The sequence below is a fragment of the Varanus komodoensis genome, unplaced genomic scaffold (assembly GCF_004798865.1).
Source record: "Varanus komodoensis strain SLA01 unplaced genomic scaffold, ASM479886v1 scaffold48, whole genome shotgun sequence".
Classification (NCBI taxonomy): Eukaryota; Metazoa; Chordata; class Lepidosauria; order Squamata; family Varanidae; genus Varanus; species Varanus komodoensis.
Genome location: NW_025336059.1, coordinates 3,068,141 through 3,094,595, shown reverse-complemented (window position 1 = coordinate 3,094,595; position 26,455 = coordinate 3,068,141). Strand labels below are relative to the sequence as shown.

At 49.3% G+C, this 26,455-nt stretch overlaps 1 protein-coding gene across 2 annotated transcripts in view; it reads right to left on the bottom strand.

Moving 5' to 3' along the window:
• Positions 1 to 26,455, bottom strand: part of PEX14 (peroxisomal biogenesis factor 14) — a 113,053-nt gene that overhangs the window by 27,468 nt on the left and 59,130 nt on the right. The gene's annotated exons all lie outside the window — the stretch shown is intronic.

Genomic DNA, 26,455 nt, shown 5'->3' with positions numbered 1-26,455 from the left:
CTGAAGAGTTGCAGTCCTGAAGATCTGCCTCTCCCCATTCCAGCACAAAGACGCTATTTCTGAGAAGCAAACAGTTCTGATCTCCTGGAGAAGATCAAGACAGGCAGAATCCAAAAGGTTAAAAGGAAAAATAAAGAGAGCTGCCGATTGTAAGTGAATTATATTTGGCCTTGAAAGCCAAGCCGTGGCTATATTATAAGAAGGCATCCCTCTCTCTCTCTCTCTCCCCCTCTCTGTTGTTTACCATCACCCTGACTAATGCAGACCTCTTTTTTTTTGTTTTAAATAATCTCATGCAAATTAGACACACACTTCCTTCCAGTTGATTGCTATCTGCAAGGAATAATATAACCGCAGAGGGTAAGATGCAAGGACTGAGCCAGGGAGAAGGAGGCGAGGAAAACAGAACGTGACCGACCCGCCCGCCCACCAGCCCCCTCCTCAATCTCTCCATCCATCCATCTTCCAGGATGCCACTGTTGGACGAATTAGCCCTGATTTTCACAATGCCTTAAATACAGGGCTTTCTTTCTGTAGAGGCTGGAGGGGGGCGGGTAGAGGAGCAGGTCCAATTTGCATAATATGGCACGATTCCTCAGGTTTTCCTTTTTTCAGGAACTTTTCTGGCATCACACAGCTTGTGTGCGAAAATGGAGGTGGCGAAGCTTTGGACCTGGGACCAAACCTGGCTGTACAGGGTTTCCCACATTCCCCAATCACTGATCATGGGGTGGTTTCCGGCTTCTGTGCAGCCCATCCCCTATTCTGAAAGGGTACCGTGCCTCTCCAAAGGCTTGCTTCCCGGCGACAGGTGGGTGAAGCAAACGAAATGTTAGCATTTTGGGTACTGTGGACCTTGCTGCTTTTTCTTTGGACTCACCCACCCCAGAAATGCAGCCTCCACAGAGCTTTCTCCAAAACTGAATTCCACCCCTTTGGGGACCTTTTAGATCAGTATTCTTTGGGGGCCCTTAGAGCAGGGTTTAGGGGGGATTATTTTAGCCTGAGAAGCTTTTGGGGGACACGTCACAGTGGTAGGTGGGACTGAAGTAAAAGAGGTGGAGCCAAAATGCCAGCATATTTTAGCTGGAAGCTCTAAGTGCCAGGGAAACCTTTCAAGCTGTTAGAATTTGAGGTTGGGGGAACAGCACAAAAGCCATGAGATCACCCACAATCGGCGTTCCAGGGAAAGGGACGTGGCCAATGAAGCGCACGGTGGAGACCGTGGTAAGGCCCACCTCAGAGTTGGCCCTGGACTCTAGGATTCAAGCAACTCTGGCATCCTCTCTCCACAACCGCCCTGCTGTGTAGGATGTCAAACATCTCTGCTTCGAAGCTTAGTGCCCTTCTCCCCTCTTTCTCGGGTTCTTTGCCAAGAGCCCATGGCCAACATCTGGTGCGTGGTGTTCGACTTGGAGCCTGTGGCTGCTGAGTGACTTAAGATCCAGCCGCTGGGCACCTGGAATGATGCCTGGCATCGGGTTGCAAGCCAGCAACGGATTCCTCTGTGTTAAACATCGATTCAGGGGGCACCTTTGTGTGTGTGAGGGAAGCAAGACTGTTTCCAAAAGCATGCTGGCCACCAACCTGGGTGCCTTTAAACTGGGACATCTTTAAACTGGGACATCTTCATCTGGAGCTGACTTGCTGACCCACCGGGTGGCTTAGAGGGCTTCGTTCTGGGGTTTCCTTCAGCAGAGTCTCCTGGGAACTCCAGCGTGGTGCCCGTGGGCACCAGTCTCCCGCTCCTCCAGTCCTCTCTCAGCAGCGGCACCTCTGTCCCTCCTGACCTGCTCTCATATTCCTTCAGCTTTCAGTTAATTGAAAATATGAACTTGGAGACTTGGAAACTGGCCTGCTGCAGAGACTAAAGTCACCCTCCAGCGCCCTCCTTATTTGGGTTCTACAGAGTGGATGTGTGCTTTGGGCCTTGTGTGTCTCCCGGGCAAATGGCTTTTCCTTTTAGCATCACCTGTTTGCCCACTGGGAAAGGGGTAATTTAGTACTGGAATTCAATGCAAAACCAGTTACCTAAATAAGACACTTGTTTACTAGAGTTAGGAAACAGGGTATGTGCAAGCCCATGATTCAGACCAAGAGGCTTCTGTGCACCTTTCCAATATGCAGTTGACACGTGTGTAGCTGAAACTCCCCCCTCGAAAAAACACTGGAGTCTAATCCTATTATTACGTCCTCCTTCAGCCTGGCCTTTGGAAGAAGAGGTGGGGGAATGTCCAAGGGAGTTTAAAATACATTTCAGCAGGGTCAAAGGTACAGCCCTCTGATCTTTCCCCCAACACACTGCCTTGTTAGAAGGGATCCTGTCAGGTCAATTTTATCTTTTAAGGTTCGGTTACAAAAAACAAAAAAACAAAAACGAAGGTCAACAGAAACGTCCCCGTACGCTTCCCTCCTCTTCATTATCACAGAGACAGTGTATTGGGAATGCTTTTTTTTTTCTTTTTTCTATTCCTGCAGCAGCTACAACATCTTACCATCCATGCTAGCAGACTGTGAATCTGAAAGGTGGGGGGGGGGTTTCCTGAAAGGGGGAACACATATAACCTATCCTTGCATTGAGAAGAGAAACCCAGAATAAAAAGTAGGATTTGATCCAGTGCAAGACTGTTACTTTTGAATGCATTCTGCACTGCTTAAACTAGACCAGAGAGCAACAATGACGACACTTACCAAAGAAAAATTTAAATGCTCACCTATGGTGACTACGAAGACTTCCCAGATGAGCAAGCAGAGGTATTTTTGAAAAAAAGATTCCCTTCGGCTCTTTTTCTCATTTTTTTAAAAGAACCTATTTAGTCCTATGCATCCAGACAATGCTCTCTAATATTCTCCTGGTATCAGAGGGGCAGACTGTGGCTGTAAATAGTTAGCTTACTATGTAGGTAAGCAGGCTAGTAGGATTCACAGGTATATGTAGGGCACAGATAAGGCACTGTGCAAAAAGTTGGTGCTGCAATTTCTACTTTGCCTGGGGTAAGCTGGGGAACGGATGGGATTCCTCCTGGTCTAATTACTCTGCCAGGGACGCTGCATAGATCCCTCAAATCCGAAACTCCCAAGGTGCATTAGAAAAGCAGGACTGCCCTGGCAGAACAGAATAAAACATTATCAACTTAACTGAACCTCACCTTAATCAGCAAGCATTCAAGCATGGGTGCAAAAGTTCTTTCAGCAGAATTCAATTTTAGAGGAGGTCTCAAGGGCCACATTCTAGCACTGTGCGGGGCTTAAAGCAAACAGGACGGGACCAGAACTAGCAGCTTATTTGAGCTTAAAGCTGTTACTGCCCATCTGTAAACCTGAAGGGAGACATTTCCGCTTTTTAGAACACATTTAGTCCTATGCATTCAGACAATACCCTGTAATATTCTCCTGGTATCAGAGATGCAGCCTTACATGGAGAGGTGTTGATCAGCCTTTGGTTTCAACTTCCGGCTCCTTCCTTCCTTCCCTGAATGAGGCGAAAGACGCCCCCAGAAACATTCTGACGGAAGAGGAAATGGACGGCCACAGCCACGTGTGGGTTTTTCACTGGTGGAATGAGAGGGAGAATGAACGACCCCAATGGGAGCCTCTTCCAGAGATCTGAGGGCAGCCACCCTAGGGATGCAGGTACCAATTTGACTGCTATATAAGATGGAAATCTGAATAATGCCTCACCTGCCAATCTTAAACTTGAGGGAGGCCGGGTTCAAGGGATCTGGGTTCAGGTCCCCCACATGGCCACCAAGTTCACTGGGTGACTTTGGGACCAGTCCGTAGCTCTCAGGCTGACCTACCTCACAAGGCTGTTGTGAGAAAAAAACAGAGAGGAGCAGAAGGATTCTGTACGCCACTTTAGGTTCCTTGCACAAAAGGGGGGAATAAGAACAGCAGCATCAAAACCATCACGTTAGTTACCAGTCCGTTCCAAAGCCAGATTCAAAGTGCTGGAGCTGACCTTTAAAAGTCCAAAGGGGGGGTGGGGGTTGTTTCAGCAGGAGCAGCCAAACTGCCTCCCCATCAGGCCCAATTAGGGCAAGTGGGGAGAGGCCTGATCCTACCTGCAGGAGGTGTGGGGCTGGCCTCCAAGGACCACCTGCTGGAGTAACCTCCATTGTACCTGGGAGCAGCACCAGCCCTTCCTGGGCAAGCCAGGTGGCTTTGTGGGGTGTTCCCAGGGGACCCGGGACCCACAGATGGCGCAGCAACTGAGAGGCAGTTTGGCTGCTCAACCCACATGCCAGTTTAGTGTTCTAAAGATCAAATGAACTCGAATTTGGCTTGGGAACAAACTGGTACCCAGAGCGGTTGTTGCGGCACTGACTACTATTAGTACTTATCCTGCCTTTCGCCTGCAAGGAACCCAAGGGGGCTCACAAAATTTCTTCCTCCTCTCCATTTTGTCTTCACAACAACCTTGTAAGGCAGGTTAAACTGGGGCCAGTGACTGGTCCAGAGCCAGTCAGTGAGGTTTGTGGCCACGTGGGGATGAGAAGCCAGACTGCCCGAGCCCCAGGCCACAATGACAGACTGGCTGTAACCACTACGCTACGCTGTGCTTACATCAAATGCTGCCTATTACCACCTGGGCACGGGAAGCCCTGCGATGACGTGGATGCTATCAGGGCAGGAGGTTCCCATCCGACTCTCACTTGGGGAAAAACATTCTCACTGATGAAACTCGGCTGCCTTCGTTCTTGTGTCCTTCCGCTAAAGCATAAGAAAAGAAGAGAATAAAAGCAAAACGAAGGCGGTTGTGTGCGGGGCCCATTTAAAAATACGGTGCTAAGGCTGTCCGGAAAGAAAGCAGTTAAATATAAAGGGGGGGTCTGGAGGGGGGGTTGGCATAAAAATCCTGGCAGGAGTTTCGTCTTGCTGGCTGAGCTTTCTGAGTCTATAATAAAACGAAGCATAAATGGAGGCAAGGAAGCCAATGTCAAGGGGTGAAAGTTTGGAAGAGCTTTTTAAATATCTCCCTCTCCTTGGTCCTGTTTTCTCCCTGCTCTGCCACCTCCCTGCCACCTCCGGGACCTCCAGAATGACTGATAGATTGGCGTGTTTTTTTTTCAAGGGGGGGGGAGATGGAGCAGAAATGACCAGCTGCCTTTCAAATAACCCTCCCTGCTCGAAACTCACTTCAGAAGTACAAAAGACAAATCCTCCCCCAAAATCAAACGGAGAAGCAAAAACACCCCCAGCCCCCGCGGCAAATGCACACAAATAAGAAAGATAGATGTGAAATTTTGGAAGGAAAAGAGCTTTACCTTATAGTTATTTTTAAACTGAAAAAAGGGGAAAACAGCGCATTTATTTATTTTATTTATTTCTGAGCCAGCTGAGCGGCGCAACAAGAACTCTTGCTGTCTCTTTCTCTTCTTTCTCCCCCACCCTCCCACTTCCAACCCCAGCCCCACAGCCGTTAAAAGTCGTCGAGTGACCTGCAGACCCCTATTTTCCCAGAGCCTTGTATAAAATTGAATTTTTTAAACATAAATTACACGTAATGACGACACTGTAAAAACTAACAGTAATGGAAAGCTGTGCTGTATTTCATTAGCCTGTATTATTCCATGCCACCTGATCCAGGCGGGCTTGTTTATGAGTTAGTGTGTTAGCAGGATGCCGATGGAAGCATTTGCTTCGACCTTGCACTTCTCATTGGGGCATGAAATTACGACGGCAGCACCTTGATATTACGGCCATAAATACAGTAAACTGCAAATTTAAGCCAACGGCTCCTATTGTCTCTGAACATAAAGCTGATCGGTATTTATTTAAAAGGAGAATGAAAAAAAATATTATATATCACCTTGTTTATGGGTTTAGTTCCCCCCCTTTCTGTTTTCTACCCACCCCCTCTCCAATCAACCTTATTCGCACCCCCGCCATGCACCACCTAATTTGTTTATTTCCAGTTCTAAGCAAAAGCTGAAATACGAATTTTGCACAGATAAATGTTCACTTTTAACCCAAAGGAAGGAAAGGAGACTCAACTTCTAAGGCTTGGATCAGACAATGCTTGTGGGACGGATTGGCTCAGACATGGCTCGTGGCCCCGAAGTTCCCTACCTTTCTTTTAAGCAAACTTCCTTTTCACCCTTCCATGCAACTGTTTGATCCACGCTGCTAGATGGAATATGTTCTGTCATGAGCACACATTTTGATACCCCCATGATAATTTCATAAGTAAATCCCCAAAGCTTCAAAAAATATATATATTGCCCTTCTCAATCTACTATTCCTATGTATCAGAGTCCTCATTTGAAGATCAGCTTGGTTTGAAGGAGCGGGTATTAGCAATTCTGCAACAGAAGAAGGGAAGCACAGAGTTCCTGACTGGCTACAGGAGTGGGACTGGGCGAAATACCCTGGAAAGCGCTGTGCAGAGCTGCTGCTTGGGGATGATGGGACATGCAATCCGACGTGTGTGAGGACACCAGCCCGGGGAAGGCAGCCTCATCCGATGGCACACTGGTCCACTCCGACAGGCACTGACTTTCCACCCTCTCCCTGGCGTCTTCACTGGAGACCATGCAGGACCTTGGCCGTGACGGAGGATCTCTCTGCACCCCCAGACCCGTGGCAAACAGAGGCGTGGGGCTGAACAAAACGTCTCCAGGGGGCTCTGAGGAGGGCAGTTTCCAAACTCAACCTGCCCGCTTGCTGGGAGGAGATGCCCACGTGTGGGAGAGAGATCGCACCTGCCCTGGCTGACACTGTTTCCGAAAAAGCCGGAGTTTGAACAAGCACTCCTGAAATTTCACTTAGGGGGGAAAGGCACGGCCGGGGGGGGGCGGGGGGAGGAAAAGCAGAAAGTTTTGGCGAATGCTTCCTCTCCAACGAGCGAGCGAGCGAGCGGTCTTGGCACACAGGTCCAGCTGCGTGCCCGGAGAGTATACGCTCACCTCTATTACATTACATGTAGCAGAAGGAGTGAGGGAGTTGTGGGAAGGGGGAGAAGGGGGGGGAGAGAAAACCCTCAACACAAAGGCAAAAGGACACTGGGATATCGCAAACCGTATCGCGGCATAAATCACCACATTACAAGCCAGTGCAAAATATATTTCATCGGCCCTTTAGAAAGGAGACACAGTTGCGCTTGTCAGGTCAGGCCTCCCCTCCGCCCGTCGCCTCTCTCCCCACACCCTTAAAGGCAAAAGGAACCCTCTGCTCATTTGAAGCATGCTATTTTCTGGCCCAGAGGAGCGCAATGGGTCAGAGCTGCTTCCAGCCCTGTCTCTGAGCAACAGGGCGCATCCATTCTGAAGCCAGAGGCGGCCGGAGGGGTGGAGAGCTGCGACCTAGAGAATTTCGGGGGCTCCTGAGACCACGGTGAAAATGCTCCAGGAAGCACTGCCAGAGAGATTCCTCCGAGGCTTCCACGCGAAAAGGCTTGGACCTGCCATGAGGAGTCGTAGGCATGATGCAGCTGTGTGCGGCACGACCCTGCACGAAGCCCCGGAGAACTGCAGCCGGGCTGCAGTGCCAGGACTGGGCCGCATCCTGATTCTGTGCGAGGCAGCCTTTCACGAAAGACAGGCTGTCCTTCCAGAAATGGTGCCTGCAGAGACCCGGAACTGCATTATCAAAAAACAGCAAAAGGGTACGTTTCCTTCGTCATTGCTCTGGTCACAGGGGCAGATTTTAATCATCTCGTTGACTAACACCCCACCCCCCACCTTCGCCATTAAGCATTTACCTTGAATCAAAATGGCCCTTCAGCATTTCCCCAACCAGGTATCGCCACTGAAGATGACTAACGCTATAAGCTGATTTATTGATTACGATGCCTTTTTTCTGCAAGGAACCCAAAGAATACAATCCTCCTCTCCATCTTATCCTAACAACCCTGTGAGGTAGGCTAGGCCCAAAGACAACCAGTGAGATCCATGGGATGGGGGTAGAACCCAGCTCACCTGAATCCTTCTAACTTCTAACCCTTTAACCACGATTCAACATTGGCTAGCTAAGTTAGACTAACATAGGATAGTCTGACCCGTGGCGCGGCCCAGATGGCTGGACTACAACTCCCATTAGCCCCACCAGCATGGGTGGTGGTCAGGAAGATGGGGTTTGTAGTCCACCACGTTTGGCGGGCGCTGGATTGATGAAGGCTGCCTATACCATGTTCAAGCTACAGAGCAAATAGGAGACAGAAGCGGGGTACATCCATCCTCCGCACCCCGTTTCCGGGATTTCGGACGTGTGTCACCGGCTCTCGCCATGGTGCTGGCAAGAGGTGAAAATAACAGGCCAGGAAACGAAATGAGGGGCGCAGCAGGCGCTGCTGAGTGAGTCCACTACTGCGGCAAAGGGTTTGTGTGGCAAGGAAAGGGAAGAGTTTCATCACCATTCCTGCGGGACTCACGGAGAACATGCTAAGGACGGCGCCAAACCTCCAGGGCCGAGACTGCCACAACAACCATCGCTCTGAGTAGGCCCCCTCTGTGAGTCATTCCTCCCCCAACTCCTGAGAAAGGAAAAAGAAACCGTAAAAACAAGTAAGTAGGACAAGCCTCAAACCCTCGCTTTATTTCCTTTTTCAACATTATAAGCCGCTTTGTAAGGCCTCAGACAGAAAAGCGGGCGATAAAAAGAATAAATCAAGTTGAGGCGAGAAAAGTCATGACCAAGGTGCCTTGTTTCTTTACTTCCACAGAAACCAGATTCCTAGGATACTCTGACCTGAAGTATGAGACTACACTGCTCTCTGAAGACTCCCTCAAGTCCAGGGAAATTTCGGAAACCGTGTTCACAAATCCATACATTCGATGGCCCAGCTGTAAGGTCCATGGTGGCCTGTTCTAGTCCCCTTTATGAATTGGTTTTCTGCCCTGAAATATTTGTGTGCATTGCACATGCTTTATGAGCAATAAGCAAACGGGGAAGAAAATTGGGAAAGAGGAGAGGGCTTTTTCGGCATACAGAGAGAGATGCTCCCCGTTCTTCCTACAATGCTGCGGTCAGCAATACAGTGTCGGGAAAAGCATGCTCCACCGATCCTTGTCACTCCACATAAATCTCGGGATGTCGCATCCTGGAAGCACAGGAACTAAGCTGGGCCAAGGTGGAACACGACGAAGCAGCAGCTTGACGGGATGCTTCCAACGGAAAGGAACTCTCTTCATGGAGGGTTTCGCTGCATTCCCTCGGGGAAACCTAACCCTGTGCCTGAAGGCCGATCGATCGTTTCACCTGGCGGCTTACCTTGCCTAAGTCATGGGGGCGGATCAAAAACTTTCTAGCTTTGGAGATCTCTTTCATGCATTTGATTTATCAGCCAAGGGTCTGCCTGGAGCAGCTGGGGGGGGGCGTTTTGCTTGTGTCTAAGAAGCGGCAAGACAAACTGTGTGTATCACATCCTGCTGCAGATGGACAGTGGGGAAATCACAGGAGAAGGAATCTCTGCAAGCAGAAATCTAACCCAGCAGGGAGAAGGCTAGGCCAGAGCGCTTCGTTCTGAAGTACCTTTGTTTTACGGAACGAAAACAAAGTACCTTTGTTGCAGGGAGTTTTTGCATGGAAGTACATTCAACAATGCAGTCGCCCAACAGCCGTCTCAAGACAGGCAAGGTGCTCCGTTGCCTCAGGATGTGAAGGATTCTTGAGCAGTACTTTGGGGTTCAAGGCAGTGGGGAAACAAGGGCTTCTAAAGCTCCCTTTTCCAACCAGGTACCCTGTCAATCTTCTGGATGACAAATCCCAGAATTCCTGACCAGTGGCCGCGGTGGTTGCGGCAGATGGGAACTGCAGTCCAAATCAGACTGGGGAAGGCTGGTTTAAGAAGCATAAAAATGTAATATATTCCACTTTGGACACTTTCGGCAGGGGAAAATAGGAAAGGACAGCCGCACTGTATTTCCCGTGTGCTCTGTTACAAAGCTGTGAAGAACTGGAAGCAAAGAAGATTTGCCAGTGCCTCCGAATATGATCGAGTATTTGAAACATGTTTGGCTAAATACATTGCATGTGTCTCTGCATGGAGACCGTGCACCTTCCTGTATCTGTGCCTTCCCTGCTCTTTGTTTTGGGGGGGGGGGTGAGATGCCAGTGAGGCTGGGACCCAAAATAGGGAGCCTGCTCACTGCAAGAAGAGATCAGCTGAAATGGGAAAGGTGGGCCACAGCCACACCTGCGCTTGCCAAGGAGAGCTCAGGACATTTCTGGGGAGCCTCAGTTTCTTCCCTGCTGACCAGTTTTAAAATCCATGAGCCAGAGATGCGAGATCCAGGGGAAGGTTGCACCTCTTCGCCTCTCAGGAAGAGCATTCCAGCCAAGAGGAGCTTCATTCACATCAGCCAGATCAGGACTAGCCCAAAAGAACACCCACAAGAGCCTCGAAACTAAGAACCGGTGTCTGAGTTTTGCCTTTTTGGCCTCCCCGCAACTCCCTTTCCTCTTGTATGGCATTTTTTCGATTGAAAACCTAAGGGCAGGGAATGCCTTGTTATTCTCCTGTGTAAGATACCCCAGGAGCTGGGTAAAAATGCTGTAAATAAAGCACTTTAAAATAAAACACAATAAATGGAAGTGTAGGAAAGAGGCGCTGGGACATACGACGGGCTCTCCTTGCAGCCTTCTGGTGTGGCAGCGTCTCTCGGACATCTCGCGGCAGGGCGGAAGCGAGAGGATGAAGCAAGCGTTCCGCCTTTCTGACGCAAGGCCGGGAGCACAGGTGAGCCTCGTCTCCTCTGACACCCGACGGGGCAGAGCCAGGCGATGAATTTACTGGCAGCGCAATACAGGTGCTGGGTAAGAAAGACAGCGCCTCCAGGGTATTCTAGGTAAACAGGGGGGGCCCTGCGCCTCCTCCCAGCCCCCACAACCCCCCCCGCCTGCAACACAGGAGCTCGTTTTAGCCGACACAGAGCGTACACCTCGCAAACAAATTATTTAACTGCTCTTATTCCCCCTGGAGACTGCAGCGATCATCTCAAAACGCTGCTCGTCTCTCGCATCCAAGCAAGCAGCGTTGATAGGTTAAATGCCGCCATTTAATTACAGTAATGGAAGTTGCTATTTTTTGGTTCCCATAAACACAGCTTCTCTTTCTTTCCTTTCCTTTCCATTTTTTTTAAAAATTAAACCCACAGACTCGGATTAATCTTTTTAAAACATCTCGTTCCTTGAGTTTCGGTGGCTGCTGCATGCTTCTGGTGGGTTATTCCAGCCGTGTGGAGAAGGGACGGTGGCTTTTCCCTAACATATCTCAGAAAGGGAGATAAAACTACTTTTAAAATGCCAAGCAAATGGCTGGAGAAGGAGGATGTGGGAAACGCAGCAAATGCCAAACAACCCCAAGAGCTTGCCCTTTTTATCTAGTGAGCTTATTCTATTAAAAAAGAAAAAGAACCAAAAAAACCAATGCACAGAGAGAGGGACATATTTCAAATAACATGAAAAGACCTGCAAAAGGGTGGAAAGGGTTACAGCCGACTGTGTTGTGGGCTGTCGGCTTGGATCCCACTTGCGGGTATGAAGGGTTGTGGCTCCTATTTTGGAGAAATCTAGGTGCAGAACCCCCTCGACTGTGGGCCAAATCCCTCCCTCCGAGATATCCTAGAGGACCACAATGCCTTCCACTGGCCTCATCTCAAGCAGCACGTGTATTATGTATGTGCTGTGTGTGTGTGTGTGTGTGTGTGTGTGTGCGCGCGCACGCAAGCCCTTCTTCCAGGGTTCAAAATTGTGGGCTGCATAGGGTCAAAATCATTTCACCTGACAAGACCTTTCCTGAATCGCTGTCTTGAGGCGGTTCCAGTTGTAAAAGAGGGGCAGAATTAATTTTAGATTGATTAGATAGATTCTTCAGAGCAAAGGAAACCATGTGCTCTCATGCTTGTAGCCATTGGAAAACAAAGCGGGAGGGGCAAACAGATTTAGGAGGAATTTGGCCCAACAGATCACAGTGGTCCCACTTCCCCCAGCATCCTCTTTGCAACAGCGGCTTCTCGGCTGCAGCTCTTCCTTTGCAGCGACGGGTCCTCAAAGCAAAGCCTCTTACATCTATCCACCATCACAGAGACCAAACGATGCCCCCCATGTGGAGCAATTCGGCTTGAGAAAGGTCTCCCACCAGTCCAACAGGAACCTTTCTGGGGAAAAAGCCTCCCACCAGCTTTAAAACTAGTCTTTTCTTAGTCTCAAGAAAAAAACTTCTGAAGAAGAGTTCCCCCCTCAAAATCTTCGGGGGGAAAAAGCCCCCTGCTGGCTTCCGAAAGATTCTTTTTTCAAAATCTGGGGAACGAGGCGGAAAGACTCCCACTGCCTCTACCAGGAGCTACATGCACAAGGAGAGGCGCAATGTGAGGCAAGGCCTCCGTGGGTCACGTGCAGGTCACTGGTTCCCCACCCTGTTCGGCTGCTCCAAAATATGGAGGTTCAGCTCCTAATTCTCCCCTGCCAATAAGTCCTCAGAAAGGAGTCTTGCAAAGCTTGATTTAACCCTGCATCCTGTTCCCAAAAGTGGTCAGCCAGCCAGGAGCTTCTGGAAAGTGGACATTTATGCCTCCCCTCGGGCTTGGCTTTGAGAAATAGGCTGCTCCATCCATGGAGGTACATTTGGCTGCCCCCAATCAATGCCTCCCCATGAATTTGTTGAATCCTCTTTTTAGCCATCTAGGCCAATGGCCCCCACCCTACGTTGGCACAATCCGTTGCCCGGATCAGCTGTGACTTCTATGGTGTGGAGGTCGTGCCGTAAGCTGTAAGGCTGAAATTTCCAAAACAGTTGCTGGATTCTAGTAAGAACATCTAACTTGCAGTATCAATGGGTCCCCAATCTTTCTGGCATTGGTGGGCAAATTGGGAAGCTTGAAAAACTTTTGCGGGCACTTTTAAATAGATATAAAAAGTTCGAGCAAAGCTGAAGAAGCAAAATAAAAATCAGGAGGTCCCAGGAGCCTGGCAGGCGTGACGAGTCTGGTGCTTGCCTGTTCTTTTTCTAGAAGTAAAGCAACATCGTCCTTAACACCTCGGCAGGCCACCTGATGTCTATATGAGGGGAGGAGGGGTGAGTCTCCCATCAAAGGATAGATATTACTGCTAATAGGCAAAAAAGAGGAGGAAAAGATTTCAATATTTCATTTGCTCAGCGGTCCTTGCACGCTGGTGTCCCTTGGTAGCAAAACTGATCCACAACTGGCGCCTCTCATCTCCTGCTGCAAAGACATAACCTTAAAGGTGAGAGAGGTCAGCAGTCGACAGAGACAAATTTAATTTTGTTGATCACCATAAAAAGGGGCCATTTCCACACGGACAGCAAGGACATGACTGTGGCGACTGCAGCGACGGGGGCAGGAGCAAGAGAATTACAGACGCGTTTGGGGCGAAATTCAATAAAGCCCAGCCCTATGCATGAGGTCAGCGACGCATTTCCAAAAAGAAAAAGCCCAGCACGCACACACAAAATCTGATATGATTGCAATTTTTAATATAACCCATGTATTTGCTACAAGATGCTTTAGACAACTGTGTAATGCAATCACCCTGACCTCTCTTCCTTCCTTCCTTTTTTTCACTCTGTGGGATCAAAAAGGAGCCCACATAGGTTTTTGGTGACTCACAGAAAGCAATATATGGTTTGCACGGCAGAAGAGAATTAACACAATTTTTTAATTAAAAAAAATTCATTTGAAGGAGCCTCCAGTTTCACAAGTCTCTCCTTTCATAAAGGGTAGGAAATGTTTCTTGTCTGACCAAAAATATCCATCAGAGATAAATGAAACTAAGCACAGAGACACAGGAGAGATAGACATAATGATCTATACACAGAGAAGTCCACACGCATACATATGAAAAAGACACACACACACACACGCAGAGAGAGAGAGAGAGAGAGAGAGAGAGAGAGAGAGAGAGAGAGAGAGAGAGAGAGAGAGACAGACAGACATGGGAACACAGATACGCAGGAAGGAAGCATGAACACAGAGCCAAGGCACACAGAAAGAAACACGCACACACAGCAAGAGAAACACTAACACAGAGAAACAAAAGTGCGCGCGCGCACTCAGAGAAGCAGACCTGTGTGGCTTCCATGCGCCCGTTCGTCCTTGTTCAGCGTTGCTTTCCTAAGGGCCAGTGCACACTTTATCTTATTTATTTAAAGGACTTCTACCGTTCAAATTAGCACAGCGCTCTCACAACAGCTTACAAGCTAGCCACGTTCCTTTCTGAATCCAACTTTTTTTTAACCAAAGTTCATGCCGTGAATCTAAACAGGATAGCAAGGGCCACACTGGGCGCCGGGATGCTTAAAAACACCTGCAGAGCGTCCAGGGATGCTGGCAGTGCCGAGAACACCCAGTGTCGGCACCTGGACCATTCTCAGCAAGCCAGGTGTTGCCACTGCTGTTCACAGTGTCCTTCCTTTTCTGTTTTCAGAAACTGCTTAGAGTCACAGGGGCTGCCAGACAGACTTGGAGATGGCCACAAAAGCTCCTTATATTACTTTTATTTTAAAATAATAATGCTGCTGCTGCTGCTGCTGCTGCTGCTGATTATTATTATTATTATTATTATTATTATATTAGCAGCAGCATTACATTTCTTTGCTTGGCAGCAGAAAACAGAGCAAAGCAGGGGTGAGTCTGGACTTTTCCACCCAGCAGAGTTACCCAAAGGCAGGGGAGGACAGAGAGAGAGAATAGGATAACGGCTTCGGCTTGTTTGAGCAGAGCGCGGGCTGAGGAAGAATTGCGCCTGAATCCTCACTGAGGCTGTGACACGCAGGGGTTAACCGTGGGTAGCCACGCTCTCCCTCCTTTGCTTTCCCTCAGCTTCACCTACCTAACAGGACTGGCGTGAGGGCTAAACAATTCCAATCCTTCCAGATGATGGGCAAGATACAGAAAAGGGCCACGAAAACGATCCGAGGTGCGGCGACAACTCCTCTATAAAGGAGGTTACAATGTCAAGGACGGTGTAGAGAAAAAGCAAGCGAGGAGAGACCTGGCAGCCGTCTGCCGCATGATGCCGGTGTGGAGAAAGGGAGACGTTTTCCTGCCCTTTCCTTAATCCCAGAATCCCAAAGGGGTCATCCCAGGAAGCTGCCTGGTGGGAGGTTCAGGGCAGACCAAAGGAAGGGCATCTTCACGCGGCACAGGATGGCCTCCAATTTGGGAGGCTCTGAAAGCGTGGATGACCAGACGAATTCAGGACCGCTGAAGAAGAGCCCGGCTGAATCCGAGCAAGGCGCCATCTTGTCCCGCATTTTGTTCCCACAGCAGCTGACCAGCTGCCCCACTGAGGAACCCACCAGCAGGGTGGGAGCGTAACGGCACCCTCCCATCCGTGTTCCCTAGCGATGGGAGTCCATCTAATTGGTGGCCACTGGTCTTGGCTACCACCAGGATCAGAGTCAGGATGCCTATGGACACCTGTTGCAGGGGAACATGGGTGGAAAGGTCCCACATGGCACATGGGAGTCGGGAGGGCCATTATGTGAACAGAGACCTGGGGCAGGCAGACAGACCTTTGGTCTGATATGTTATGCTTGTTTTATGTCCTTATCATTCATAATCTTCCTTTCTTTCCCTTCCCCACACTGGTTAAGCCTCAGCCTTCCAATCCTAGCTTGCTATATCACGTTAAATGCTGTTACAATTATCCATTCCTAGTTGCCTTTCTCTTAAAAAAAAAAAGACCCAAGGCAACTTAACAGCTAAATTATTAAAACAGACAAAACCTAAAACCACCAAAAACAATTTGCATTCAAAATACCAAATCACGAAACAACTAAAATATCAAAACAGACGATAATACTTATACCTTAAGTACCTGAATACTTTAATACTGGCAAGTATGCATGTGTGGGGTGGAGAAGGAAGATAATCCTGACAAGATTCCGAATTCTGGAAGAACAGGGAAGATTGTTAAACGGGATGATGCTTGGACAAAGTAAAATAAAACAAAACCTTATGTAAGCATCAGCAGAGTTCTGTGATCGGCTAAGGGTGATGCTTCGAAGGAAAGGTCAGTGCCCGAAGGCTAGGACGAGGCTGCACGCAACCTGCCACAACCTTACCATCTGACATTCAAAGGCTTGGGAGCCATCTCCCCGCCGCCCCCCACGCCGGATCTCCACCCAACGTACGGCTGACCGGAGGAGTCCGCTCAACACTCTCTCTCCCCCCTCTCCCTCTCCATGACAGCAGAACTCTTGCTCCTGACGAGACATGCAACCACAGAAACCGCGAAGCAACAGGGATATAATGAACTGGCCGACAAGAGCGCGGTTTACGGTGTCGAGCCAACTTTCCTCTCCGTGAAAGGAGCCGGGGAGCGCCAGGGAGGGGAGCATCGCGCTGCATGCGAGGTAGAACAGAGAGGGACAGGAAAGAGGACCGGGAAGCGCCCTCGAGCTTGCGAGAGGCGTTTGCAGAAGCAAAAAACCCCTCACTTTGTCGTTCCCCAGATCCTCCACAGTAACCATTTCTTGTAGCTTTCAGGGGAGGAGAGAAAAAACTGCTGAGGGTGTCATCTCGGCTGTCTGACAGAGATGCGAACACTGGAGATAAAATCAGAAGAAAGAAATCCCCTCTCCAGTTTTTCAATCCAGGCTGCCCCCAGTTCTGTCTAAGGTTCATCTGTCCCCAGAGGTGTTCACATGTCTAGAAAAGGATTCAGTTTTCCTGAACTTCTCAAGAAGTTTTTTTAAATAAAGTTTTGTTCCTCATGGCTGTAAAGATGTGCTTCAAATTGTAAGCACACACTTCTGGCCACGAAGATTACGAATCTGGTGGAAGAAGCTTGCGAAACCAGAGTGTGATTAAGATGCCAAAGTCTAAGCGACGCATAAGGTAATGCACACCGGGCCAGAAGATCTAAACTTCAGGTATAAGCTTGAAGTTCAAGGTGGGAACTGAGCTAGCAATAACTGCCCAAGAAAAGAGACCTGAAGCTGTGGTGAAAATGAACGTGTCAACGTAGTGCACAGCTGCTAGGAGAAAAGGTAAAATCCATTTGGATATCAGTGAGAAAGAAATTGAAAATGAAATTGCCAAGAGCATTCTGGCCTTACACAAATTCCTAATGAAGTCACACCTGTAATGCTGTGTACAGTTCTGGTCACCTAAAATGGAGATGGTACGGTTGGGAAAAGTACAGAAAGGGACAACTAAAATGATGGAGGCATTCTTTTCAACGAAAGAGCAGAGTAAAGGTGTTGCGATTAATTAATTAAACAACAGCCAACTATATTCATACCGGCAACGCTGTCAGTCTCAGCTTGCATGGGAGCTCTCTGATACATCTAAGGGAGTCCAGTGTGGGAAGAGTCAGTGCAGTTGATGCGAGTTTCAGATTTGGGTAGCCTGAATGCAGAATCTTATTTAATTTGTAGGAAAGCAAACATGGGAAAAGGGGATCATATCTCATCATCACCAGCATCTCTCAGTCCTGAGTATAGTCTGAAGGCACGTAAAGCATCCACCATGTTGAAGCTAAGCAAGTATGGGGCTGGTCTGAGGATGGAGGGGAGACCACCTGGGAACCACATGTCGCTGCCTTGAGTTCTACAATGGGAGAAAGGTGGGATAGAAATTGAATGAACGAATAGATTGATAAATAAATTTAGCAAGAAAGTCTTCTCCATGGTAGCACCCCAACTTTAGAATGCCCTCTCAAAGGAGATACAAGTGATGCTGACCTTGTTTTCCTTCTGCCATAAAATCAAATTATGTATTTCAGCTCAAGTGTTTAACAGTTTAATTCATTTTTAACTGAACTGATCCTCTTGTTTTTGTTTGGCTTGCTGGTGGATGAGTTGCTGGCTTCATTTTGCATCTAACATGCAATTGTAACATTTTTTTTAAATGGACGCTTCTGTTTTTAACTGTACATACCTTGGGAATGCTTGTAGAGGAGGGATGATGGGCGGTTTATACATTTTAGGGGGGAAAATGAATCGAAACAATTTGCAAAGGCCATTGTTTTGGAAAGAGGAGACAGGGCCCTGAAAGGAGCGTTGTGGTAAATTTTCCTGGGCCTGTATTAACAAGAGTTACTTTCCCTCTCTGCTTATGCTGTAAAAACCGGCTAGTCTCTCTTACACACTGAATTGCACCTCTAAATGGTTCAGAGAAAAGGATGGGGGGAGTTGTGGGGCAAGGCCAAAGCACAGAGTGAGGCTATTATGGTTAATGTGACTTGTACCCTCTGTTATGGAAGAAATAAATGTACATTTAGAGGATGTCAGGTCTGTGAATATCTCCCACTCAATGGATTCTTTGCAACATCATTAAAATAGGAGACGGCTGCCCCTTGTGGTGTTCTTTCCGGACAGGCAGAGAGAGAGAGCGAGCGAGCGAGAGAGATGGAAAGCAGAAAGAAATGCTGAGATTTGAATCTTTTTTGACAGGAAGTTGCAGAGAGCACTTATCAAACCCCATTGGAAAACATTACTTAAAAGAACATGTTAAGTTTGCTCTGCTTTGCCTTCCTTTCTCAATCTCTCTCTCTCTCTAATTCCGCTGTTGTTACACAGGGACGAACTGTTTTTAAAGTTTTCTTCTGGAATACACGAGCCAACAGTTTGAGAACCGGCAGGCTGGTGCCCGGAAATCCCTCCCCTTTGCTCATTTGTGCAAGAATGGTTATGCATTCTTGAACGAGGGAAAGAGACTAGATTTATTTGACACGGGTGAGTGGACCCGGTTTTGCGCAGGACGGAACAGCAGTAACACACGTGTCAGAGTTGCTTGCCCGGCACCGATCCATCTGAGCAAAGGCAGGCCCCTGGCATTTCCACATGGCACCTGCTTAAGGAGATCGGTGCCTGTCCTTCTAAATGGGCTGCCCACAGAAATGAGAAGGGATCCCCTCTCGCCCTACTCAGCTCCACCGGCTCCAGGATGCAAACTCAGGGAGGTCTGCCTCTTTTCTGGTGCTGCATAAATTGATGTGATTCGTTTCAGCCCTTTCTCACAGAGAAGGCGATCGGAGCATGGCGTGGGCGGTCCCCTTCCCGGAGGGGCTGCAGGGCTGTTCCGCAGCTGGGGCTGTGCCCAGGGCTTGGCTCCACTCAGACAAGGCGGGCCCGCAGCGTCGAAATGTGACAGCTCTGAAAGCTTTGCTGAAGCCTTCGCCCGATCAAACGAAGGGCCACCCCAGTGTGAGCAGAACCGGGCCCGTTCACACCAGAGCCACGCTGCGGCTTAAAAGAAGGGTTGCACTAAGAACAGCATGGTTGCCCGAGCACTATGGGTTCGTTAAACTGGAGCTCACCTCCAAGTGTACAGAGCACAAAGCCCGGGGGGGGGGGGGGCGGCAGCAAGATGATCCTTTTCGAAAGAACAGGTACCAGACAATATCCCCCTTCCTGGCCTACGGAGAACGAACGCCTGTTGTGACTGCCCTCCCGGCTCGAGCTTAAGCAAACAGACCAACCGGAGTTCAGGGCTGGGCTTGGTACAGAGCAAGCCACAGAGGAATTGATGGGGGGAACTGACAATGTGATGAATTAGTCCAGAAGCCGAAAGGTAAAGTGACAGATATGCAGACACGAGGCTAGCGAGATGGGGAGATGGATGAGGGCTCTCAATCAATTTCAGGGATGGGGCAGGAGCGGAGAGAATAGCAAACTGAAGCGGCCGCTTTGTGCTGCTGGGCAGTGTGAAGCTAGCGGCTTGCCTGACCATGGGTGGAAAAGGTCAACAGGGCCATTGACTAGGCCTGGAGATAGCGTCGGATCCACCCAGAACCATCACAAGGCTGTCTGTTATGGTTACATATGCTGTCCTACAACGGAGGCTTATAACAGGGGTGCAGCAGAACCTCCTTTAACCTGAGGACTAAGTTCAGGCTGGGAGAAGCTCTCTGGGGCTGTGTTCCATGGGAGGGAGGGAGGAAGGGGTCAACATACAAGAGAACTGGCTCATGTTAGCTTAACGTTCTTTACTGCCTAGAACTGCACTTTAGGAAGGGTCTTTCACCTTTGCCGAATGGGACAGGACAGGACAATGCCCAAACTGAAATCACTAAATATTTGGTGGTTGGGTGGGAACCCCAGAGGACCAATTTCAGCCCTGTGCCCTACAAGGAGGAACAAGGGTTTGCTTTTTTCCTCCGTCCTACCAACGCCTCTTTCCTTTTGTGTCATGTCTTTTGGATTCCAAGCCAAGTCCATGAATACGGACTCGCATTATTCATTTCTGTAAGCTGCTCTGCCTTTTGGGGGTGGGGTATAGAACAGCATATGGGTTTGGTGTTCTGGTCCATGACTCCCACAATGAACTGTTTTCATGTGGACACCTCTTTCGTCAGCTCTAAGTGGTGCTTCCCCATCAAAGGTTGTCCCCCCACCCCGTAGGAAAGAGGCCTGGCTTTGTGTTAGAATTCGGAGTATGTTCTGGGACTGTTTCCATTAGGAGAGAACAGCTGCAACTTCACTTTTAAGGCAAAAATGGACACTCCGTGGTCAGCAAGCCCTGGGCAAACATTTTCTGCCAAGCACTGCTGGCCACATGTCAGGATTAGACCAATTCACTCTACCAGTCATAATGCAAATCTAGAGCTTCAAGTCGGAATGCATGAGAAGTTAACTCTAGCTCACAGATCATTAAAAATGCACCATCCAAAGTCCCAAAGACCATGAATGTAAGTGTACAGTCTCCTAAATGTTCCAGACTTGAATTTGCAAAATGGATGCTCCTCAAAGTGCACTTTTGCCAAACTCACTTTCTCAAAACACACAACTCTTGCCGAACGAGCAACTTCCTCAAATGTTTCCCTAGCTGAACCAACCAAAACCCAGGATTCATACAAGAACAGGAGCGAGCTGAACCAACTTTGAAGAAAGTGGGTTTTCCCGTCATTACCTCTGAGCCCCCGTTGAAGCAGCAACGATGGCAAGGCGCTCTGTTTTGTTCTGTGCGGCTTGCCTGCTCAAGGGGTTCCCGGCCCACCTGCATAACTCTTATGGCAAACAGAACACTGGTCCCACCTCAAGGGAAGTAGAAACACATGATGCCATTGGGTGAAACCCTCTAACAAAAGCATGAGGACCAGGAACCTGCACAGCAAAGTCTGGGAGAAGCCCTGCACAAAGGGATGCCATAGCATCTGCCTCTCTTTGCAAACCGGATCTTCTGTGCTATCTCCAAGGTAGGGAATACACCAATTAGCCCTTTGCTTTATGGAGGGGGGGGGGGGAATAGGACTGCTTGGACCTTGCTGTGACACTCCTGAAAAATTAATTATGAAGCTGAAAGAGAAAATTAATTTTAGGAACGCAAGAGGTTACTTCTTCCTTCACATTCTTTCTCCTCCTCCTCCTCCTCATGCTCGCTCCCCCCACCCCTAAGAAGCTACGGAGGAAGCTCCCTGGTTTTCAGGCGCAATCTGGGAGCCGTCTAGTCGATAACCTGGCCATCAGTACAAGGTCTGTAATTAAAAGGTCAGTGACCTGGAAAGCTTGGGCCTCACTCTCAGGGCTTCTCAGTAATGATGGAACTATTAAATTAAGGCGGTTATGAAATCAATGCTAAAAAAGCTTTCACAGTAACGAGCTTCCATTCAAGGACATGCAAACTGCCTTGTGAGATGGAGTTAAATTATGAAAAAGGGAAAAAAAGTAATAAGGAGAGGAAAGGCAGAGGAAATGTATTGGAATCCACTTCCTTTAGGAAGCATCGTTCCCTGCGAACGGTTACTTCCCCCTCCCCAGGTGTGTCAGAGGGGTGGGTAGGACCTACGTGCCAGGCTGAACAGGTGGGGAAGGTGGGACATGCTGAAGGCATCTGGTGGCAGGAACAACATTAAGCCCGTCCCCAGACCAATTCTTCTAGGCCCCTGAATTTACTCTCTGGAGCTCCAACTCAGAGGGACAGCCAGGCTGCCATTCTGCACCCCTCCCTTTCGAATGGACTGCAGCTTTTCAGCAGCAAGTCTCTTATCGGGTTTCTTACTTCTGCCCTTTTTCATGCCAGGATGGGAGGGACTGGGGGAAGCCCTGAGGGGAAGGGACGGGTTCTTCCCCCCCATGCTCGTGCCCAATTGCAGGGGCAAGGGCCAGGGTTTGCGAGGGCAAACAGTGGGGGACAGAACCGATTTGAGAGTACGAACTGTAGGTGCTGCGTTCAACAGGCGCCGGCACTGGTCAAAGTCTCTGGGGCGATGCACACGTTCCGTCCAGCGGCTTGCAGGGTGATCTGTGGTTCAGCAGTAGGGCCCCTCGAAAAGGTCCAGTCTGACCCCGGCTTCTCCAGGCAGGGCTGGGCAGGAATCCCGCCAGAGGGCCGGCAGAGCTGCAGCTGCCAGTCTGTGCCGACATTTTTGGGCTAATTGGCTCTGTAGGAGGCCACTTGCAATGTTCCTATTAATTAGAGCATTCACAGCCTGCAGCTCCCCCGCTCCAGCAGCTCGCCAGCTCCTGGCCAGGCAGAGAGATCCCGCCAGGTCTTTGCTGGGCACTCGGCACCTTCCATCCCCTGACTGAAGCTACCAGAGGCCTTTGGGCTCCCTTTCCGCGGGCTGCGCCTCCTCCTAACCAAGCTGATTAATGAAGCTGCTGTACACAAGGGCAAAGCTTGCCTCGGCCTCCTACCCATCTCTCCAAATAAGAGCTTGTCACCCCGTGGGGAGCACTTTGTTCACGCTATTACATGTCCGCGGCAGAGCCCTCTCCAGGGGACTGGGCCTCCCGGGGTTCTAGGTCAGCACTCGCCTCAATCCGGCCTTTCAAGGGGCTACTTCGAGCAGCGGTGCTCCAGGACGGAGTGCTGGGCTGGATTCTGAGGTGCGGAGTTGAAGCAGGCCACGCGTGGCCCCCTCCAGCAGTGGTGCAAGATCTCAGGGAAGGGTGCGGCTGCGAGGCCCCGCAGCAGCCCCTGCGACCTGCGCAGGGACAGGCTCTCTGGTCAGCCACAGGTGTGCATCCCTGGCACTGCCCGCCTGAAACGTGTGGCCCCGAGAGCATCTTTCCTGGTGGTTCCCAGGTCAGCGGGGCTGTATATCCTGCCCCCGTTTTGCTCTGGACCTCCGGAGAGAAATCCAGGGTGCCAAGCCCTAGTTTTGGCCCCATGGGTAGCTCCTGCAGTTCAGAGCAAACCCTGGAATGGGTGCACAGCCCTGCTGATCCGGGAGCCATCAGCCTCCAGTCGCGCCGGGCGTAGGCCAACTTCCCAGGATGCCCTGCCAGCTCAGAGGCGGGCACCTGAGCCTGGGCAGCTCTCCAGCGGGCGGGCGACTCAGTCTCGCTTGGAGAAGCCCCTCGGAGCAAAAGAGGGAGGGTGGCTGATCTGGGAACTGCACTGTCGTGGCACTGGCTACAGGGGGCCAGCAGGGATGGGAGAGCCCAGGGTGCAGCTGTCTTGCTCCAGGGAAGGGGCAGCAAGGAGCCTTTCTGGTGGGCAGGTGCTGGCATGGGGAACTTGGCATCCCCCCTGCTCTGCTTCTGGAGGTGACAGCGTCTCCCCGCCCCATGGGAGGGCTGGCCTGGTTCCCCACTGCAAGCCAAAGAGGGTAGGGCAAAAAATCCCTTTGAAATTAACTTTCTACAAAATCCTTGAAACAACTTTTTTTAAAGGTTAAAACTCTTGCTGCCAGTGATTATATTTTACAAGATGCATTTCAACCGTTAGAATGTGGGGGTGAGCAGGAGACTTGGAAAAACCAAGCAACCACGAAATGACCGGTGCTTGGGAGAAAGGGGCGTAGACACAAGAACTTCTGGAGGACCCGAGTGGGTATACCTTAGCGATGGGTATAAGGTGCAACATGCCTGACCTAGGAAGTCTCCAAAGTACGCTAAAAAAAATAAGTTATTTTTTAGGTTGCTCTATTTCATTTCCAAAGCGATTAGCTCTCATTCACCCAAGTTTGCTATCAGAAAGAAGGCAAAGAGAAACTAATTTCAAAGAGAGTGAGGGGGAGCTGTTATATCAAACAGGGTCGTGTGTCCCCCACCCACCTCAATTTGGTAGTCATTAGCCAAGTAATTCATTAGGAGCTTTAATCGGGTCACCGTCTCTCTTTTCAGGCCTTCTCTGCCAGCTTCCCTTGCCGACATCAACGCATTGACGCCCTCCCACCAACCCCCAATCTTTGCTTCTCCCAGTCAGGGATTTATTAAAATTAAACAGATTAGATGGAGCTCCAGATACTATTAAAAAAAAAAAACCTTTGCGAAGCTGGTGGGGAAATGCAGCGCAAACACCCAAGACGTTCGTCTCTAAATTGCTCTAAATACCTTTTGCAAATGAAATCCTAACCCGTCTGCGTTGAAAGAGAGAAGGGGGGTGGGAAAGCGAAAGGGAGCACAAGGAATAACTGGTCATTTCAGCGAGATATACAGGCTGTTATAATATCGCACAATGTCCCGGGGTACAGCGTTTGAGCTGGGGGAAAGCGGGGGAGAAGAAAGGAAGGTGCTAAAGGATCTCTCTCGGCAACGATAGATTTCTTCTCGAGTTACTGCGGGTAATCAGCACGGCTTTTAGGCTCAACTTTCCCCTGCTTCATTGCTTCGATGATAGAGTTGAAATCCCAAAGCTTTTATGATTAATTACTCCCCGTAGGTCCACTCCACATATTTCAAGGGGGAGGGAGGGAGGGAGGGAGAGAGGGAGAGAGAGAGAGAGAGAGAGAGAGAGAGAGAGAGAGAGAGAGAACCATGCAGCAAACGGCAACTTTGGAAAGACTGGAATAGCAAGCGGGGAGCACTTTTAAAGCCTGACCTCCCTCAGCGGGCTATTGTGTCTCTAGGCTCTGAAACGGGGCACTTTACAAAATAATTATAATTATAATTCAACTTCTGTCGAGTAACCGACGCACATGCTGAACATAAGCAAGGTCTGTGCAGGTTCCTTTGCAGCGCAAGGTGAGCAAAACGTTACACCTGCCTGGGTTCGCTCCAACCCACTGAAGATGGAAGGATCAACAGGATGGGAAAGCTCAGTTTTTTCATTTATATTCCACCTTTTCTCCTCTTGCAGGGAACCTCAGTTATGTCCTCTTCAAGCAACACTGTGAGATGGGTTAAGGCTGCATATCAGTGACAGGCCAGAATCCACACAACAAGGTCCGTGGTCAAGTGGAGGGGGGGGGCTAGAGCCCCTATTTCCCAAGTCCCAGGATGACACTTGAACCACTGTGCCACACTGGCTCAGAGGAAAGCTCACAACAGCCGGGGATGCTTAGCTTGGAAAAAGGAGAGAGAGAAGACATGATGGAGGAATACAGAGCAATTCAGGGTGTGGGGAGAAGTGGACAGGGAGACGTTTCTCTCCCCCTTTCTCACAGAAGCCCATTAGAGAGACCCCATAAAGCAGAAAGGTGGGGGACTGAGGACTACAGCTGCTAGCATGCTAACTGGGGGATATTGGGAACTGTAGTCCAACACTTCTGGAAGCAACTGGGTTGAAGAAAGGCTGTTTCTACATGTAGGTATTTATTTACCTGCATGTGCATTTCAGACAAGAGATGTCCATTCTCAGCTCCAACTGAAATTTTAAGAACTCCTCTAAGAACTTGCTCTAAGAAAGTCTGCAGGGGGCAGAAAACAAGCCTACCCAACAAGTTGTTTGGGTAGAGGCTGATGTTGCAGACCTGATTCCAGGCTATAGCAATGCAGACAGCAAAGAAACGCAAGCTTCTCTACTCTTTAAAAGAATAATTTTTCAAAGTCCACGCACACAGAAAGTTAGCATGACAGGCCCATTCTCTTTGAGATGCTGGGTTTCTAAGCGAAAGGGCTTTGGAGGGGCGTGTAGACGTGCGTAAACATGCAAGCCTCCATCTGCCTTTTAGATCATTCAATCTAAATATAAGTTTACCACCTCAGTCAAGACCTCCCCTTGAAGCATGTCTAACCCTGCACTGGATTATGTTTTGTGGAAGGTTGTGACTGTGTGGAGAAGAGAATCTGGAATTCTGTGAGGGGCCCAGGAAGATGCATATTCTGAGGGGGCTGTAAATTGATGAATTCATGAGGGTCAGGATGTACAAACTAAAAGCTACAGGGCTGAGCTGACTTTTGTGCTAAAAGAACAAATGCTCTTTTACATTGTACAATGCTCCTTATTTTCTGTTTTGCTTCATTCTGCAAAACCTGCCAATATATTTTCAAGCTTTTCCTTTACATTCATATGGACTAGAGACTTCCTTGCCTTTTTAAGAGAAAAAAAAATGTGGGCTTGGGACAAAGCAGAAACACACACACACACGCGCGCGCGCGCGCGCGCGCGCGCGCGATCTCTAGTTCAGCAATCTGAATTCAAATGCAACCCGAACAAAGAACCCCCCCCCCCCTGTTCCTGAGCTGACAGTTCTAAAGCTTTAGATCATCACTTAAAAATAAAGAGAAACCAACGCATGGTACTTTCTTCAAGACAAATGCAATAGAAATTGTGCGGCTTCCATCTGCTGAAAATGATGCTGAATTTATTGAGACGGCAGCAACTCTTCTTCGCGTCTAAAAGGACTCGGCAGTCAATCGGTTGCCCTTTTAGTCTAT